The sequence below is a fragment of the Mesoplodon mirus genome (genome assembly GCF_964341445.2).
Source record: "Mesoplodon mirus genome assembly, chromosome: 9".
In the NCBI taxonomy this organism is placed as follows: Eukaryota; Metazoa; Chordata; class Mammalia; order Artiodactyla; family Ziphiidae; genus Mesoplodon; species Mesoplodon mirus.
This window is the reverse complement of record NC_138985.1, coordinates 58,809,377-58,827,734: the sequence shown is the minus strand read 5'-3', so window position 1 is coordinate 58,827,734 and position 18,358 is coordinate 58,809,377. Positions and strand designations below refer to the sequence as shown.

The window sequence follows — 18,358 nt, the reverse complement described above, 5'->3', positions numbered from 1 at the left end:
AAAACAACTCCCCCCCGCCGCCCCCCACCAATCCCAAAGTTGAAATCAGAGAACAGTGGCTACCAGGTGCTGGAGTGGGGAAGGGGGATGGGCAGACTGAAAGTGAGGGGGAGGAAAATGGTATTCCATGGAAATAGAAACAAAAAAAAGCTGGAGTAGCAATACTTATATCAGACAAAATAGACATTAAAAGAAAGACTGTAAGAAAAGACAAAAAAGAACATTATATAAAGATAAAGGGGGGCTTCCCTGGTGGTGCAGTGGTTGAGAGTCCGCCTGCCGACGAAGGGGACACTGGTTCGTGCCCCAGTCCGGGAAGATCCCACATGCCGCGGAGTGGCTGGGCCCATGAGCCATGGCCGCTGGGCCTGTGCGTCCGGAGCCTGTGCTCCACAGCAAGAGAGGCCACAGTGGTGAGGGGCCCACGTACCACAAAAAAAAAAAAAAAAAAAGATAAAGGGATCAATCCAACAAAAAGATATAATAGTTGCAAATATATATGCACCCAACATAGGAGCATGTAAATACATACAGCAAATATTAACAAACATAAAGAAAGAAATTGTTACTAACACAATAATAGTATGGGACTTTTAACATCCCACTTATATCAGTGGACGCATTATCCAGACAGACTATCAATAAAGAAACACTGGTCTTGAACAACACGTTAAGTGAGGTGGACTTTATATATATATATAACATTTCATCTTATAGCAGCAGAATACACATGCCTTTCAAGTGCACATAAAACATTACCAAGGATAGATTACATGTCATGCCACAAAAGAAGTCTACATAAATTTAAGAAGACTGAAATCATGTCAATCATCTTGTTGACTACAACATTCTGAAACTAGAAATCAACTACAAGATGAAAACTGCAGAAACACAAACAGGTGGTAGGTAAACAATATGCTCCTAAACATCCAATGGATCACTGAAGAAATCAAAGAGGAAATAAAAAATACCTGGAGACAAATTAAAATGGAAACTCAACAATCCAAAATCTATGAGATGCAGCAAATGCAGTTCTAAGAGGGAAGTTTATAGAATACAAGCCTACATCAGGAAACAAGGAAAGTCTCAAATGAACAACATATCCTTAGACCTAAAGGAACTAGAAAAAGAACAAACAAAACCCAAAGTTAATAGAAGGAAAAAATCATTAAGATCAGAGCAGAAATAAATGAAATAGAGACTAAAAAAACAATAGAAAAGATCAATAAAGCTAGGAGCTGGTTCTTTGAAAAGATAAACAAAATAGATAAACCTTTAGCCAGACTCATCAAGAATAAAAGATAACTCAAATATATAAAACCAGAATGAAAAAGAAGAAGTTACAACCAACAGCACAGAAATATAAAAGATCATAAGAGATTACTACAATTATATGTCAATAAAATGAACAACCTAGAAGAAATGTATAAAGTCCTAGAAACATACCACATAAGAGATTACTACAATTATATGCCAATAAAATGAACAACCTGGAAGAAATGTATAAAGTCCTAGAAACATACCACATAAGAGATTACTACAATTATATGCCAATAAAATGAACAACCTGGAAGAAATGTATAAAGTCCTAGAAACATACCACATAAGAGATTACTACAATTATATGCCAATAAAATGAACAACCTAGAAGAAATATATAAATTCCTAGAAACATACCATCTCCCAAGACTGAATCAGGAAGAAATGAAAAAATATGGACAGACTGATTACCAGTAATGAAATTGAATCAGTAATAAAAAAAAAACCCTCACAACAAAAGCCCAGGATCAGACGGCTTCACAGGTGACTTCTATCAAACATTTAGAGAAGAGTTAATGCCTATCTTTCTCAAACTCTTCCAAAAAATTGATGAGGAAGGAATGCTTCTGAATTATGAGGCCAGCATCACCCTGATAACAAATCAGGCAGATACCACAACAAAAGAAAAACTACAGGCCCATATTACCAAGGAACATAGATGCAAAAATGCTCAACAAAATATTAGCAAAGCAAATTCACTAATATTTTGAAAGGATCATACACCATGATCAAGTGGGATTTATCCCAGTGATGAAAGAATGGTTCAATATCTGTAAATCAATCAATGTGATAGACCACATTAACAAATTTAAGAATAAAAATGATATGATCAACTCAATACATTCAGAAAAAGCTTCTGACAATCGATTTATGATAAAAACTCTCAACACAGTGGGTACAGAGGGAACATACCTCAACATAATAAAAGCCATATATGACAAACCTACAGTCAACATCATACTCAGTAGTGAAAAGCTGAAAGCATTTCCTCTAAGATCAGGAACAAGACAAGAATGCCCACTCTTGCTACTTTCATTCAACATAGTATTGGAAGTCCTAGTGACAGCAGTTAGACAAGAAAAAGAAATAAAAGTCATCCAAATTGGGTAGGAAGAAGTAAAACTGTCCTTGTTTGCAGATAACATAATACTACATATAGAAGATCCTAAAATGCCACCAAAAAACTATTAGAACTAATAAATGAATTCAGTAAAGTTGCAGGATATAAAATTAATATACAGAAATCTGTTGTGTTTCTATACACTAACAATGAACTATCAGAAAGAGAAATTAGGATAACAATCTCATTTACAATTGCATCAAAAATAATAAATACCTAGGAATAAATCTGAGGTAAAAGACCTGTACACTGGAAACTATATGACACTGATAAAACAAAAACAGATGGAAAAATATATTGTGGTCATGTACTGAAAGAATTAATATTTTTAAAATAATCATACTACCCAAGGCAATATACAGATTCAATGCAATCCCTATCAAAATACCAATAGCATTTTTCACAAAACTAGAACAAATAATTCTAATATTTGTGTGGAACCATGAAAGACCCTGTATAGCCAAAACAATCTTGAGAAAGAAGAACAAACCTGGAGGTATCATGCTCCCTGATTTCAAACTATACTACAAAGCTATAGTAATCAAAACAGTATGGTACTGGCAAAGAAATAGACATATAGATCAATGGAACAGAGAGAACCCAGAGAAGAACCCATGCTTATATGGCCAATTAATCTACAACAAAGGAAACAAGAATATACAATGGGGAAAAGATAGCCTTCTCAATAAATGGTGTAGGGAAAACTGGACAGCTCCATGCAAAAGAATAAAATTGGACTACTTTCTCACACCATATATAAAAATAAATTTGAAATGTATTAAGGACATATATGAAAGACCTGAAACCATAAAACTCCTAGAAGAAAACATAGGCAATACTCTCTTTGACTTCAGTCTTAGTAATATTTTTCTGGATATGCCTCCTCAGGCAAGTGTAACAAAAGCAAAAATAAACAAATGAGAATCAAATTAAAACACTTCTGTAGAGTGAAGGAAACCATCAATAAAACAAAAAGTCTGCCTACTAAATACGAGAAGATATTTGCAAATGACATATATGATAAGGGGTTAATATCCAAAATATACAAAGAACTCATACAACTCAATATCAAAAAACAAGCAACCCAAATAAAAAATAGCAGAGGACCTTAATAGACATTTTCCCAAAGACATACAGATGGTCAACAGACAGATGAAAAGATGCTCAACATCACTAATCATCAGGCAAATGCAAATCAAAGCCACAATGAGATAACACCTCACACCAATTAGGACAGCTATTATGAAAAAGAAACAAGTATTGAAGAGGATGTGGAGAAAAGGGAACCCTTGTACACTACTGGTGGGTATGTAAATTGGTACACACACTGTGGAAAACAGTATGGAGGTTCCTTAAAAAATTAAAAATAGAACTACCATATTATCTAGCAATTCCACTTCTGGGTATTTTTCCAAAGAAAACAAAAACACTAATTTGAAAAGATAATCACTCCTATGTTCATTGCAGCATTATATTCAATAGCCAAGACATGAAAGCAACGTAAGTGTCCATCAACAGATAAATGTATAAAGATGATATGGTATGTACATACATACACATACACACAATGGACTATTACTCAGCCACAAAAATGAATGAAATCTTGCCATTTGGGACAACATGGATAGACCTAGAGGGTACTATGCTAAGTGAAATAAGTCAGACAAGGACCATATGATTTCACTTACAGGTGGAGTCTATAAAACAAAACAAATGAACAAAAATAAGAAAACAGAAACAGAGTCATATATACAGAGAACAGATGGGTGGTTGTCATATGGGAGAGGGGTGGGAGGATGAGTGAAATAGGTTAGGAAGATTAAGCAGTACAAACTTCCAGTTACAAAATAAATGTGTTGGGCATGAAATGCATAGTGTGGGGAATATAGTCAATAATAATATCAATAGTAATATCTTTGCTGACTAGATTTACAGTGGTGATCATTTTGTAATGTATAGAAATATTGAATCACTATGATGTGTACCAGGAACTAATTATACTTCAAAAACAAACTCATAGAAAAAGAGATAAGATTTCTGGTTACCAGAGGAGATGGATAAAGTGGCTTGAAGGTGGTCAAAAGGTACAAACTTCCAGTTATAAGATAAATAAGTACTAGGGATGTGATGTACAACATGATTAATATAATTAACACTGTTGTATGTTATATATGAAAGATGTTTAGAGAGTAAATCCTGAGAGTTTTCATCACAAGGAAAAAGTATTGTTTTCTTTTTCTTTTATTTTGTATCTACATGAGATGATGGATGTCACTAAACTCATTGTGCTCATCATTTCATGAGGCATGTAAGTCAAATCATTATGCTATATACCTTAAACTTATATGACATATAAGATATGTCAGTTATATCTTAATAAACTGGAAGAAAGAAATTAAAAAGTCAGAAAAATAATCAGGGAGAAGGCTAAATATGGGTAGAAGAGGAAAGAAGGTGAAGCCATGGAGTAAAGTTAGTGCCTAAAATAACTTTTCAATTCTATATACTTTACTAGAATTGGCCTGAAAATTTCATTCTGAGCTTCTTAGCAACCCCATAAAAAATGGAAACATAATTTGTTACATGATTGATCAAACCCACATATATTTATGAACTGTAGGGTTAACTGTAGGGCTTGTTAGCTTTACTAAAGGAAGTTGAAGAGCAGGCCTTTAATCTAAACTGTATTTCCCCCAACTCTTTGTATTACCTTGTTCCTTACTTTGGGGGAAACCAGACGTAAACCCAGGATTTTTAGGAAGAAATAAGAAAGCTGTCATAATTTCAAGTACTTCCTGTAGTAGTCTGTCTTCATCTCTATCACTGTCTCTGTCTCTGTCTGTCTGTCTGTGTCTTATACATATAATTTGACACTAATATCTGAGAAGTTATCAGGGAATTTTATTTTCTGGCAACTCCTTAGAGTAGATGGTGGAAGGGATCTTTGATTAATGTAAAGTACATCTTTAAAATTTCATTATATGTTCTTTCTGAAGATGCTCCTAACGCCTTAGGGGATTTCATCAATAAAAGTGCCTCTAGTTTTCCACTGCATCTTTTATGGAATGTTGTGACTCCTTCCTCAACTAATATAAAGCAGACTCTGTCACAGCAATGAACAGTCTAGGCTTAAAATATTTTTAGGCTTAAAATATTATTTTTGGAGTATATTTCAATTTTCTAATTGAGAAGTAGATTCCTTCCTAGTCAATAAAATGCTGCTACAGAGAGTAATAATACTATAAATAGCAGATATTGTACTTACCCAGATTTTTCTTGCGAAGTTCTTCTACATAAACGAGGGAAAAACCATGTATTTCGGTGTAGAAAACATTCAAACATCTGTGTTTTCTTCTTCCTACTATGTTAGAGAAAAATACTTTTTTCACTCCAGTTTTTATGAAAGCTTCTCCTCTGCTTCCACTTCAATCTGAACTCTGATCGGCTCAGAAAGGACAGTGTTTCTCAGTAATGGGTGTGCCGAAACTGGAAGGTGGGGGAGGAGGAAGCCTGCAGAATTGATTTCAGTTTCGTTTTCCTAGATCTGAATTTACTGAAGTGACTTTTCTCTCTGAAATGATTTTTTTTTTTTTTTTTTGGTAAGCCATTACTCTTCCACCTTCTGGTGTGTTTGGTTAGAAGCCAAAGGTTTAAAATCTGTTCTTTGCTTGAGTTTTGAGGGCTGCAGAGAGCCCAGAACTTGGGTAGGGAAGAGCTTATGTTGGCATTTCACTGGCCTTCCTGGGTGGACTATCCATCCATCTCTGTTTTCCTAAAGATAATGTAAAGGAATGGCTTTCGGGGACTTTTTGGAGCTCCCTATAAATGCTAAATTCCTCTGGGTTAGTTCTGCAGGGCAGACCAGGGTGGGACCCCTAGTGGCCACATTGCAGGTATTTTCTTTTCTAATGTCAGCCTCAGGGACAGGCACAGAACAGCCTGAGTGAGAGTGAAGAAAATAGTTAGCATTTAAAAAATTGATATCAAGTGTTAAAATTTATTGTGTGTGCTCAGTTAGCTTTTGGTTTCCACATTCCACTGTTGATTCACACTGGCTTCATGTTTTTTAAACATTTATTGGGCACATACTATGTACCAGGTACTGTTCCAAGTGCTTTATATTAATTTATTTACTCTTCACAGCAATCCTCTGAGGTAGATGCTATTATTATTTCCATTTTACAGCTAAAGAAACTGAGGCGCAGAGACGTTAAATAATCTCTCTCTCTCCCCCCACCTCCCTCCTTCTCTTTCTCCAATATGTACTACTGGTTCTGTTTCTCTGGGGAATCCTAATACAAACAGGTTATAAAAATTAACTTTTCTGCTATCTCAGAGCAGTCTTATTCCCCTAGCTTATCTCATTGCTCACATTCCCTGTGAGGCCAGGTTCCAGGTCTTCAGCATGAGCAACCTTTCTCTTCTAGCCTGTGTCGCCCTCCTCACGCTGCCTCTCTGACCACCCAGACAGTGCTTTTCCATTTCTTTATTAGACTATTTACCACTTAAGGAGGGGAATTTTAACCTAGTTGTCCCCTCCCTTGAAACTGTAATACTACAGATATGCTGTATATCTGTTTATGTATATCTGTGCTTTATACATAAAAAAGAGCATCATATGCCATTAGGGAATTGCAACTTAAAACAATGAGATACCAATACACACCCATCAGAATGGCCAAAATCCAGAATACTGACTCCACCAAGGGCTGGTGAGGATATGGAGCAACAGAAACACTCATTTATTGCTGGGGGAATGCAAAATGGTACAGCCACTTTTGAAGACAGTTTGGTGGTTTCTTACAAAAGCAAACCTACTCTTACCGTATGATCTGGCAATCACACTCCTTGGTATTTACCCAAAGGAGTTGAAAATTTATATCCACACCAAAAACCTGCACAAAGAAGCTTATAGCAGCTTTATTCATAAATGCCAAAGCTTGGAAGCAACTAAGATGTCCTTCAGTAGGTGAATGGATAAATAAACTGGTATATCCAGACAATGGAATCTTTATTCAGTGCCAGAAAGAATTGAGCTGTCAAGCCATAAAAAGACGTGGAGGAATATTAAATGCATATTGCTTAGTGAAAGAAGTCAATCTGAAAAGGCTACATACTATATGATTCCAACTATATGATATTCTGGGAAAGGCAAAACTTTGGAGACAGCAAAAGGATCAGTGGTTGCCAGGAGTTAGGGAGGAGGTAAGGATGAATTGGTGGGGCATAGAGGATTTTTAAGATAATGAAATTATTCTATATGACACTATAATGGCGGATTTATGCCATTATATATGTATTTGCCAAAACCCATAGAAGATACAACACCAAGGGTGAACTATAATGTGAACTATGGAGTTTGGGTGATGATGTGTTAGTGTAGGTTCATCAGTTGTAACAGATGAGCTACTCTGGTGAGGGATGTTGATAGTGAGGGAGATTAACTTTGAACGTTCTGAAAATATATACCCTCTCCCCCAGAGGGTATATGGGAAATCTCTGTACCTTCCTCTCAATTTTGCTATGAACTTAAAACTGCTCTAAAAAAATAAAGTCTATTTTAAAGAAAGGTTTTTTTTTTTTTTTTTTTTGCTTCCAAGAACGGATTTTTATTTCCTTGGAGGTGATAGTGTCCCAGTTGAGAATGCATGATCTAGACTTGCATATATTGTTTGCCTGGATTCCTCATTACTTCACCCACCATGTTGGTTCAGTCCTGCTATTGCATACGAACTTCTTGGGCCAACTGTTTCCTGAAACAGTCCTATAGAAAAGGGAAACCAGTTATCCCTTTCCACCTAAGGGGATGGATTCTGCTGGTGAATTCTGATGTTGCCTAGCTCCCCCTCTCCTCCTGCGCTCTAGGATCTCAGTCTGGTTCTTCACCCATCAGCCCTCTCCTTCAAGTAAGCCTCTGAATAATCCTGGGATGTGGGCTGTCTCACTAGAGGACACGTCCTATATTTGAGAGGAATTCTCTGGTGAAGATCAGGGGAAGTTCCTTCTCTTTTCCAGGTCTTCTTTTAAACTCTTTCATTTAAATTATTTCAATAATCCAAAGAGTGAGGATCCCTTTCTTAAGAGAAGTGTGCTCAAAGTTAAGCTCCCTGGATACTATCTGATCAATGTTTCTCTTTTAACTCATTTGGGGTCCTTATACTCTAATAAAATTATTATAATGTAGCAAGCACAGAAAAATGTGTCATGATCTAGAAACACTCTGTAGAATATCTCATGCTTTCATTCCATTCTCCTTCTTTTTTATAAAATTTATCAAAGGAACAGAACCACCAAAAGTTTTACATTCAATCATGTTCCTCTTTCTCTCAGATGAAGGAAGTATTGCCATATTATAATACCAAGAAGCCTCTTAGTCCATGAGACAGGATTTTTGCAAGTGTCCGGAGCACATTTCCCTTGTTGTTATTGATTCAGAGTAATTAGGACTGAGTCTTTTTTTTTTTTGGTTGTTATTATTGGTCATTTTTAAGAAAGTAATATTTATAGTATATTTTTCTAGTTAAAAAGCTAATATGTATTCAATTAAAAACATCAGAAACAACTAGAAAAAAGAAGAAAAACAAGCTCTACCTGAATCCCATCCCTCATTCATAGTTATGAACATTTTTGGTATACAATCTCTCGGTCCTTTATAGATAATCTCTCAGATAAATATTTGCCCAATAGTAGAAGCATATGCCTTATAATGTTTTGTTCTTCTACTTAGCAAAATATAGCTTCTGTTTCCCCACATCACGAAATAGACTTTTATGGCATAATTTTTTTGGAAAATTTTAAATACAAACAAAGTAAACAGGACAGCATAATGAATCCCCTTGTAGTCATCACTCAGCTTCAAAGCTATTAGCTTTCTGCTATTCTTTTTTACATTCTGCTACTCTTGAGGTAAAACTGGAGTGCACATATATTAAATGTAAAATTTTGACAAACCACCCCAATCTAGATATAGGACATTTCTGTTACCCCATGTCCCTTCTCAGTTACTCCTAACCCCCTCCAGAGGAAACCACTCTGCTGATTTTTTTTTTCACCATAGATTAGCTTTACCTGATCTAAGTGTTGAGATACTGGAATCATATAGAATATACTCCTCAGTGACTGGTTTCTTTTATTCAACGTGATGTCATTGTGATTGGTCTAAATGTTGTATGTGTCTATAGTTTGTTTCTTTTTATTGCTGAATAGTGTTCTGTTTTATTAACATACCACACTTATCTAATGTCCTTAAATAGACATTTGAGTTATTTCCATTTTTGGCAGTCACACAGAAAGCTGTTATGACTATTTCTGTACAAGTCTTGTGCAGACACATATCTTCATTTCTCTTAGGTAAATAACCCTGGCAAGGAATTGCTGGATCAAATAGGTGCGTGTTTAACTTTATAAAAAACTGTTAAGGCTTTGTCCAAACTGGTACCAGAAGCAATACTCTTTAAGGCATGGTGAGTCTTTGTATCAGGCGACTCTATCAGTCAAAGTGAAATAAGGAACTGGTGTAATCTCACCTGGCAAATTTAGGGATAAAGAAATAATGATACTTGGCACATCCGTATCAAAAGTCTGAGGCTGCCAGACATCACAATTTTACCCCACAACACCTGTGAGTAAAAGGGGTTTACTTTAATTAGTACCCATGATATCTGGCCTGATGTCAGAACTGTCTAATATGTTCTCATCATCTTAGGAGTGGTCAGATGTGGCACTCATTAGTCAATGTTTATATTTTTACAATAGCTGTAATGAACATCATTTCAGGACTTCCAAGATGAGCCAGCAAAGCGAATCTGCTTTATACATATTGAGCAGGCAGATGGAAATTTAATACAATTGGTTGAAAGAACAAAGTAAAGTGACATTATAAGGGTCACATATGGATAATGTATCCTACTAGGCAGTTCTTGCTCCTTCGCACACAATGGATATCTTTTAAATAACCGCAGACCACATGGATATTTCCTATTAACTCTCTAACTATTACTAATTTTTTCTTTCTGGATGGACTTATAAATTGTATGCCATGACTCATTTGAATGCTACTTTCCACTTTTCTAAGACTGTAAGAACAAATTGAATATTCCTGTGGCTATTTATACCCAATACACATCTTCAGTCTTTTGGACACATGAAGCTCCTTGAAGAGCTGGCTCCATTCAGGAACTGGCTTATATCCTATGAGCAAAAGATAACACATTGCCACCTGTCCACCTGGAAGGCCCAATTTTCCCACAGGGACTAGGCATGTTTGGACAACAGAGTCTCTATTCCACATAATAAAAAAAAAAAATTGGTTAAACTCAGAGCATACAGGTATGCTTTATTTACCGAAGGGTTACTCAGCTTTAAGCAGAGACCTTTGACCTTTGACGTTTCTTTAAAAATTTCTTCCTGGGAATTCCCTGGAGGTCCAGTGGTTAGGACTCGGTGCTTTCACTGCCGGGGCCTGGGTTCGATCTCTGGTCAGGGAACTAAGATCCTGCAAGCCGCGTGGTGCAGCCAAAAAAATTTTTTTTTTCTTGCCTCTTGTTACATATCTCTTTGCTAAGAGTCTTTTTGGTAACTTAAAATACTATTTACATGATTTAAAATTCCACGTTGGGCGTGCATTTCTTTTTTTTTTTTTTGCGGTACGTGGGCCTCTCACTGTTGTGGCCTCTCCCGTTGCGGAGCACAGGTTCTGGACGCGCAGGCTTAGTGGCCATGGCTCACAGGCCCAGCCGCTCCGCGGCGTATGGGATCTTCCCAGACCGGGGCACGAACCCGCGTCCCCTGCATCGGCAGGCGGACTCTCAACCACTGCGCCACCAGGGAAGCCCGTGCATTTCTTATTATAGGTATTTCCAAACTAATATACCAGTGATCACTTCAGAGTGATACCAAGCTTACTGTAAGTTTTTCTCTAATCCAGTCTCTTTGTTTATCTAGTCATGTGTTTTGAGGAAACATTGGAAGTATTGTTAATATTGGAAAATAGAATGATTGTTCCCTAAAGGATTTGCTGATCCGAAGGGCCTGTATTTATCCATCCTTCAGGAACTGTTGTAACATGGCTTCACAGTGCTCAGTAGAAGCCAACCATGTTTAAAGATATTCTGGCTCTTAGATAATTCATGCATATTTGATATTCAGGAATGATATTTATTTTCTCAAATAAAAATGAAAAAATAAAACATTTAAATGGTTTGAAGAAACATTCTGGGGTATAATTGTTTTTTCACTTTATACTTAACTTAGGTATGAGTAATGAACTAAAAAAACCTATGGGTTTCTTTTTTGTTTTTTCATCCAGTTGTTCATTTCCCTGTTTCCAATGTGATAATTAGTTTTCCAACTACTGGGAAAATATTGTTTTTACTTAAAATCATATAAACTGATGTACTGCAACATATCTACATGTGAAGATGAGCATTGGAAAAGGGGTAAACAACACAGTTTGAGAAAACTAAGGTTGTATGTTTAGGGGAAAGGGCTTGAACTAGAGTGTCAGTGAATAACTTTCTTTAACCAAAGACTGAAATGGAGTGACAAGGACAGCTATTATTTAAATTCAAGAAGGCCTCAGCGAACTTGGTAAAACACACCCATCTTAGATCAATAAAGCAATATTCATTTAGTGCTTCATAAAAATAAATTGCCTTTCATGACTGAATAAACAAAATGTGGTATATCCATATAATGGAATTTGTTTGACAGTAAAAAGAAATGAAATCATGATAATACAACATGGGTGAACCTTGAAAACATGCAAAGTGAAAGAAACCATTTACAAATAAACACATATTGTGTGATTCCATTTATATGAAATGTCCAAAATAAGCAACTCCATAGAGAAAGAGAGTAGATTAGTGGTTGCCAGGGGCTGGAGGATAGGGTAAATGGTGATTGACTGCTAATGGGTACAGGAATTCTTCTGGGGTGATGAGAGTGTCCTAAGATTGATTGTGCACAACTCTGTGGATACACCAAAACCCACCGAATTGTATAACTTTATGGTATGTGAATTATCTCAATAAATTTGCCTAATAAGAACCTTCCAAGTGCCAGATATGTAACTTATGCTATCCAATTTAATCCTTATCAGACGCTTGCAAACAAAGTTTATTATCATTTGACAAATGAGAAAACAGGGTTCTAACTTACCTGTGTACACTCACTTGATGGATGACTGGTACAAGTGAGCTTGCATTGTAAGCCTATTTTCTAAGTATAAGCTTCTTCCACTGGCTGTCTTGGGTCACACTGCTTCCAGAGTTTTATACTCCAGGTTCTCAGTGAGCTCGAGTCACAGGGTCTCTGCATTATCCTCTGCCGTTTGAACTGCTCTGGTTGTCCTAGGCAAACGGACTTTCCTCTGGAGATGCTCTTATCTTTCTCCACAGACTTGCTCTGCCCAGGTCCGAGGCACTATCTTCTCTTAGCCAGAGTCTTCTCTCAGTAACCTACCCACCGGCTCCAATGGGCGCCCCAAAGACTGTAAAGAGAAGCTCTAGGTTTTCTCTCCTGTCTGAGCCAGTGATTGCAGCAATTGCCCGTGAGCCCAGCATTCTAGAAACAGCATATGAAGGACTTCCGGCTTACCGGCTATTATTATACTTGCCCAGAGACATTGTACGTGTGTACGCGTGCGTGTCCACGGGCGCGCGCATGTGCCTGTGTGTAACATGGAGATGGTGGGAGGGCTTGTCTTTGCGCCACCTCACAGGGAAACAGGTTCCTTCTTGCTTTCTCCTTTATTGTTTCAATTCTCCGAGGAATTCTATCCAGGGAGATGGAATAGGGTGACTGACATCTGTTCTCCCCAAGCCTTTTTTTTTTTTTTTTGCGGTACGCGGGCCTCTCACTGTTGCGGCCTCTCCCGTTGCGGAGCACAGGTTCCGGACGCGCAGGCTCAGCGGCCATGGCTCATGGGCCCAGCCGCTCCGCGGCATGTGGGATCTTCCCGGACCAGGGCACGAACCCGTGTCCCCTGCATCGGCAGGCGGACTCTCAACCACTGTGCCACCAGGGAAGCCCAAGCCTGTCTTTTTATCTCTACCTTATCTCAAAGGTTCCCCCATTATTCAAAGATGAAGACCCTTTATAACATTAAAAAATTTCTCAGCTGCCACCCTATGATGGGAGCTGAGAAGATATATAATGATCTGAAGCCACTATACATTTGGTAACCCTTTCAGATGAATTTTGTATTCTGTCAATTACATGAGCAACTTATGTGGTCTCTGATCTATGTTTGGTTTGGAGCTATGTATTTAATTCAAGGTGAGAATGATTTGAGCAAAAAGGTTATAATGCTTTGGCATAACTCCTTGGCCCATCAGTGTCTTCAACCTTTTTTTTAGTGATGGTTTGTTAATATTTATATAGAACTTTAATATAGTTCACTGTTCTGAGGCTTACAAAGTCCTTTCATGAACATTATCTGATCAGATTTATGTTCTGGAATGTTGGTATATTTTTTAACATGAGGGACCTTTATGTTTGGCAAGAAGCTGCATAGTGTAAGTAAAGGGGGAGGAGCTGTGATCAGGAAAACTATGTCATAATTAAATTATGTCTCCTCTCAGCCAACCTGTTTTCCCATTCATTGTGCGTATAGGGGAACTGGACCAGAACCAGTGTTGTTTGTTGTTTGTTTTTGTTTTGCTTCTTCAAAAGAAATGCACATGAAACTTCTGTGTCTAAATGGGTAAAGGTGGAACTGCTCTGGTTGGAACTGGGGGAAGAATTACACTTTACCTTCTTTATTCTGTTCTGGGAAAATTTTGAACCCTAGAGGTCTCCTTATGAGTACTTACTTTCAGGATCCATTCCCTAAGGACTTTTACTTTCTCTCTTTGGGGGGTGAGAAGGAAGGATCAAACTAGCAGCTTTCAGGGTGAGAACCAGTGCCCACCCCCATCTCTAGGAGGCTGGGCCTTGGCAGCCTGCAGGTAGTCATGCCTCCAGGGAAGGATGCTCGAAGTCCTGGCTGGAGCTCAGCAGGCTTATACCCTGTTCTGATGTTCTTCGGGAGTGAAACTACAAAGCTAGCTACTTTCCTTTTCTGGAACTAGGTTTAACTACATTAAAATTATGTAATTCTTCTCAGAGTCTCTGTACAAGCTAATTGTGAAGGAAAGCCTTAAATAAAATGTTGATTAAACTTTGGAGGGTTTCATCTTTAACTAGATGTAAACTTTTGATATCATCTTGAGTTACATAGGACAGAATTTTGCATAGCTGCATGTGGTCACAATTTTCTACACAGTTTCGTATGCTTGAATTCCTGATCTTCTGAACTACATTTTACTTAGGTCTTCTAGCTTCATCTCCAGAGCCTTCCACCATCAGAAACATTCTGCACCTTGCTTGCTGGAAGATTTTTTTTTTGAAGAACTCTGTAGTCAGCACAAGTGGCATCTGGCGATATGTATATGAAAGCAGTGAGATTTCTCATTCCTTTTAGAATCATTTTGCTAGAAATGGCTTATGTACACTTGGAAGTATATTCATTTCCAAAGTTCTGCTTTAGTTTTTAGAATTAGTTTTTAAAGATAGCTTTGAAAGAAAGTTGATGAAACAGATATATTTAATGATTAGAAACTTACCAGAGCTTTTCTGAAAACTTCTACTTTTTATATCATCAACTTGAAATAGTTCTTCAAGAGGTTCTTTGATCTCCAGCAGTTAGATGAGTTGCATTTTCTTGTGAATTTGCAGGAGCCACATCCCGGAAAGCATCTATGAGGAAGTAGATATGTGAGAAGAATAGACCTGGTCATTTCCTAGTTTTACCTGAGGGTATATTTGTTGAGAATCTACTACATTAAAAAAAAAAAAGATATCACAGCAAAATTAAAATGTAGTTGATTGGACTGTTGCTTAGAAATTGTTTATAGGACAGATTTTCCCCTTAACTTTCTACTATAAAAATGTTTGAACATAGAAGATTCAAAAGAACATCCTTCAGCTAGATGGCATCTCTTCCTATATTCCTAAATACTGATACTTTTAATAAAAAAAATAAACATTCAAAATATGTTGCAGGCATACTTTCTCTTTCTCTTCTCCCACATTCTACATTCAATGTGGAGAAAATCCTATAGGTTGCTTCAAAACAAGCATCTGATTACCAGCTACCACTTCCCACCAGCTGGTCCAAGTCCCCATGTCTCTCTCCTGAATTATAGGAGTGGCTGTCTCAGGAGTTTCCCTCTTGCTGTTATTGATCCCTTTGGGAGCTTCTCAAAATAGCAGCTAGAGTGATCCTTTCAAATGTAAATAACATATCAATATTTGGTTCACTCCTTCCCGTGGCTTTCCATTTGACTTGGAGTGAAAGCTGAGCTCCTTATTATGAACTACAAGGCCTTATATGACCTGGCACCCTGTTACCCCTCTGACATAACATGTTAGTTTTATTTTTCCTCTCTCTAAATATGGTATAGCTCCCTGGCTGCCTTGTTGCTCCTCACATGTGGCACCTGCTCCTGCTTCTAGCACTACACTTGTTTCCTCTCCCTGGAATGTCCTTAGACACCTGCAGGGCTCACTCCTTCACTTCCTTCAGGTCTTTTATCAAATGCCACCTTCTCACAGAGGCACTGCTCTGCCAGCCTACTGAAAACTATCCCATCTCCCAAGGTCTCCTATCCCTCATCTGGCTTTTAAAAAAATCTAGTTAAGACTTACCACAATCAAGTATTCCATTCCATATAGTTTTACGTATTTGCCTTGTTTATTTTCTCCCCACCCATTATTCTGTGTGATTCATGAGGACAAACATTTTTGTGTGTTTTGTTCACTTATTTTACAGTGCCTAACACATAGTAGCTTCTTAACAAAAATTTGTCGAATAAATAACATATTCTCTTAGAGTAGTAAAAAATAATGAATTTTTGAAAACCCTTGAGTTAGCAGTGTCTATGGGTCAAGGGATTTTGCTCATTTCACTAGGTCAATTATTTTACTTGGCTTGAATCTCAGACTGAAATCTGGGGAACTTTCTTTTCTGTGCTGCCTGTTAGGCCAGAACTAACTCTAGTTTCAATCATCTAGTCACAAAAGATTGAAACAAAGCTACAGTAATCAAGACTGTATGGTACTGGCACAAAAACACAAATATAGATCAATGGAACAGGACAGAAAGCCCAGAGATAAACCCACACACATATGGTCACCTTACCTTTGACAAAGGAGGCAAGAATATACAATGGAGAAAAGACAGCTTCTTCAATAAGTGGAGCTGGGAAAACTGGACAGCTACATGTAAAAGAATGAAATTAGAACACTTCCTAATACCATACACAAAAATACTCAAAATTGATTAAAGACTTAAATGTAAGTCCAGACACTATAAAACTCTTAGAGGAAAACATAGGCAGAACACTCTGTGACATAAATCACAGCAAGATCTTTCTTGACCCACCTCCTAGAGTAATGGAAATAAAAATCAAAAATAACAAATGGGGCTTCCCTGGTGGCGCAGTGGTTGAGAGTCCGCCTGCCAATGCAGGGGACACGGGTTCGTGCCCCGGTCCGGGAAGATCCCACATGCCACGGAGCGGCTGGGCCCATGAGCCATGGCCGCTGAGCCTGCGCGTCTGGAGCCTGTGCTCCATTTTGGGAGAGGCCACAACAGTGAGAGGCCTGCGTACCGCAAAAAAACAAAAACAAAAACAAATGGAACCTAATGAAACTTAAAAGCTTTTGCACAGCAAAGGAAACCATAAAAAAGACAGAAAGACAACCTTCAGAATGGGAGAAAACATTTGCAAACGAAGCAACTGACAAAGGATTAATCTCCAAAATATACAAGCAGCTCATGCAGCTCAGTATGAAAAAAACAAACAACCCAATCCAAAAATAGGTGGAAGACCTAAATACACATTTCTCCAAAGAAGACATACAGATGGCCAACAAACACATGAAAAGATGCTGAACATCGGGCCTCCCTGGTGGCGCAGTGGTTGAGAGTCCGCCTGCCGATGCAGGGGATGCGGGTTCGTGCCCCGGTCTGGGAGGATCCCGTGTGCCACGGAGCGGCTGGGCCCGTGGGCCATGGCCGCTGGGCCTGCGCGTCCGGAGCCTGTGCTCCGCGGCGGGGGAGGCCACAGCAGTGAGAGGCCCGCATACCGCAAAAAAAAAAAAAAAAAAAAAAAAAAAGATGCTGAACATCACTAATCATTAGAGAAATGCAAATCAAAACTACAGTGAGGTATCACCTCATACTGGTCAGAATGGCCATCATCAAGAAACATACAAACAATAAATGCTGGAGAGGGCGAGGAGATAAGGGAAACCTCCTGCACTGTTGGTAGGAATGTAAATTGATACAGCCACTATGGCGAACAGTATGGAGGTTCTTTAAAAAACTAAAAATAAAACCATTGTATGACCCAGCAATCCCACTACTGGGCATATACCCTTAGAAAACCATAATTCAAAAAGTCATGTACCACAATGTTCATTGCAGCACTATTTACAATAGCCCGGAGCTGGAAACAACCTAAGTGTCCATCAACGGATGAATGGATAAAGAAGATGTGGCACATATATACAATGGAATATTACTCAGCCATAAAAAGGAATGAAATTGAGTTATTTTTAATGAGGTGGTTGGACCTAGAGTCTGTCATAGAGTGAAGTAAGTCAGAAAGAGAAAAACAAATACCATATGCTAACGCACATATATGGAATCTATAAAAACGGTACGGAAGAACCCAGTGGCAGGGCAGGAATAAAGCTGCAGGCTTATTTTTTTTATTTTTATTTTTTTTTCAAGTATAATAAGTACATGTATTTATTTTTCTATTATAATTTTCTTTAAACACTGTAACTTTTTAGGATGATGGTACTCAGTCCAAATAATTATAACTAATATTAACAAAATTAGAAACTGAGCTAATAATGGAAGGAGAC

General features: G+C 37.8%; 1 protein-coding gene across 4 annotated transcripts in view; it reads right to left on the bottom strand.

The window, feature by feature from the left end:
- SAMD9 (sterile alpha motif domain containing 9) overlaps positions 1-18,358 on the bottom strand; it is a 49,809-nt gene that overhangs the window by 17,624 nt on the left and 13,827 nt on the right. For 2 of the 4 annotated variants that reach the window (XM_082633009.1, XM_082633012.1), the window contains exon 1: positions 5,706-6,401. The gene's annotated coding sequence lies outside the window, so the exon portion shown is untranslated. Of the gene's footprint in view, positions 1-5,705; positions 6,402-15,045; positions 15,181-16,622; positions 16,700-18,358 lie in introns of those variants that run through there. The other 2 variants (XM_082633010.1, XM_082633011.1) reach the window with 2 other exon arrangements.